Source organism: Molossus molossus, unplaced genomic scaffold (assembly GCF_014108415.1).
Source record: "Molossus molossus isolate mMolMol1 unplaced genomic scaffold, mMolMol1.p scaffold_m16_p_7, whole genome shotgun sequence".
In the NCBI taxonomy this organism is placed as follows: Eukaryota; Metazoa; Chordata; class Mammalia; order Chiroptera; family Molossidae; genus Molossus; species Molossus molossus.
The window spans coordinates 112,778,750-112,781,500 of record NW_023425401.1 but is presented as its reverse complement, the minus strand read 5'-3'; positions in this window follow the sequence as shown (position 1 = coordinate 112,781,500).

Here is a 2,751-nt window from a genome sequence, read left to right as displayed (position 1 = left end):
CAACGCCGGAAACGGCATTTTATCTGGTGGGAACAAACCTGTTCTCTCTTCTTCTCCAACCCTTGCCTGAGGATGTCTGTCTGTTGATTCTCAGAGTGGAAGGGAGCGAGACAGAGAGAGAAACATCGATTGGTTGCCTCCAGCACAGGGACGTGCCCTTGACCAGAATAGAACCTGCGACTCTCTGGTCCTCAGGCCAACGCTCCAACCGCTGAGCCACACTGGCCGGCCCGATTCCCTTTTTAATGAAAATAATTGTAAAGTCATTTCTGTTGAAACGGAGAATTTTTTTGTTGCTGTTGTTAATCCTCATTTGAGGGTATTTTTCCCATTGAGTGTTTAGAGGGAGTGGGAGGGAGGGAGGGAGGGAGGGAGGGGGAAGGGAGAAACATCGACTGGTTGCCTAAGTGGAGAATTAACACCCTAAAAATGTCCTGAGCTCTTCGGTCCAGTGTTGGCAGACAGCGGTCCTGGCAGACTTGGGGCAGGTCTGGGTGGCTGCGGCCACAGCGGGGCGGAGGGCGGACAGAGGACGAAGCGCCCACACGTGTCCAGGCCCTGGTGGCACCGACATACTCTCGGCCCACACTCAGCCCAAGTGCCTCACCTGCTGCACCCGCTTCTTCACCCCATTTACCACACTGGTCCCCCTTAAAGTGGAGGCGATAGTCTTCTTCCTGTGACGTCAGTCCCTGGGCACGGTGCTGGTGACTGGGATGGTGGCCGGAGCAGATCCGGGACAGCGGGCCGTCCTGTCTGGGCAAAGGGGGATGTGGGCCAGCACCTCGGCTGTGTCCAGACACCCCGGAGCTGGGGCCCCCTCAGAGGGCCTGGTGAACCCAGCTGGACAGCCAGACCGCGTTCACCTGGCGCCCTGCCTGCGCCTGGCGTCCTGTGCCGGGGGTGCTGTCTCCCTCCGCAAGCAGTCGCCCAGCCCAAGGAGCCGGCACCGGGCACCTGCCCAGGACCCGAGAGGGAGCTGGAAAGTGAATATCACTGCCCACCGGAGCAGGTGACCAGAGTCCACGTGTCCTTTTAACATGTCGTAAAAGTGTCCGCGGCCACGTGCGAACACGTCAATAAACCTGATTTCGTACCCTGCACTGTGTCAGCAGTCACTGGAGGCTGGGGTCCCACACTGAGGACGGCTCATGCTGCTGAGCCGAGTGCCCTCATGGTCAGCGCTGGGATGAGGAGGGAGACAGCCACCCTCCCAGGCGCCTGGCCGGGGGACATCCTCCTGAGAGCGGTGGTGGGCAGCGGCCACGCTCCCCCAGTCCCAGCGCGGGGTCTGCCTGCGGCCACCCCAGCTCCGTAGGCCCTGAGGACCTGCTCACCGGAGGCGGGCGAACACGTCTGTGTGTGCATGTTGTGTGTGCACCTCGGAGTGGCCCCAACCTCATTTATGCCACAAGCAGGTGAAATCCACTTATCATAAACCCCATGCTCACCCTCACTGCGTCGTTTCAAGAGTAGAGCCCACGCCTGAAATGTAAACTCAAGATGACGAAGTCAGAAATGAGAGGACGGGCAGACTGTGGCGAATTTCCTAAGAGCAAAGCAGGCAGAAGCAAGGAGACGGCTGGATCCAGCCTCCTGCGGCCCTTGGGCAGCACTGTCGGCCGGGGGAGCTCGCTGCAGACGCCTCGAGGGAGACGCACCTGGCGGGCGGGCAGAGGCGCTGCACATCCCTTCCCGTCCAGGTCGGCAGCTCGGTGGCTCCGTTTCCAGGTGGCTGATGTCACACAGAGCAGTTCCCCAACCTCAGCTGTTACGGAGAACGTGGGAAACTGCATTGCAGCCTGGCTGCCCGGCTCCTCTCTGGAGGTGGACACCGTGAGTGACCGGTGCTGTTCCCAGCGTTTTCCCCTGTGTCTGCAGAGCTCTCTCTCTGGCCCACTCTCTCTTTTATCTTCATGGAGGTTGGGTCGTCCTGCAGAGAAGTTTCTGCAACGTGCTTCTCCGTGCGGACGGACAGTGTGGGTCCTGCACAGGCTGTGGGTAGTGCGTCCCGTCCGCCCCACCCCCGCTGACGAAGTGCCAGGTGGTTCTACACTTTGCGTTGGCAGGTGTTTCCACAGAGCAAACCCCAGAGGTGGGCACGTCAGCTGGGCACCAATGCTGAGCCCCTGGCAGGTGCGGCCACCCCAAAGGCTGCAGGGGGCACCTCGCCCTCTGACACCACGTCCCTGCCCCCGCACAGTCCGCCTGCCTGCACATCTGAGGGCCGGCGAGCTCCCCACGGAGGCTGTTTCTCCAGTTCTGGTTTAGAGTGAGCCCCACCTGGACGCAGGTTCTGTGCAATTTTAAAAATTAGCTTCTCTCCCCCCGGGAAACGGGGACACGGCTCAGCAGAAACCGTCGCCATGCACGTCCTCATCGACCACCCGGCCCGTCGGGAGGCCTCGCCGCACTCATAGAGCGGACGTTACAAAGGATTTAGGGCACCTTTTATACGGAGAAATGTCCTTTGGAAGAGGAACAGAAAGGACGCTCGCTTCCTTTATCTTCTCTGAAGGTTTAGTGGGGACAGTGCGTGGGTAGAGGTGGTGGGGGTGGTCGCCCGGCTCATGAAAACAGGGACCCAGAGCCGGCACAGCAGGCCTCAGCGTGGACACCCAGGCAATTATCGGGCTCATTTCCAGACTTACATTCAACACTGGGAACTGGAGCGACAACAGGGAAAATAAGCTGCTGCAATGTCGTCAGACATTGTGAGACCAAGTAGGCCAGCCTCCCTTGTTGAGATTT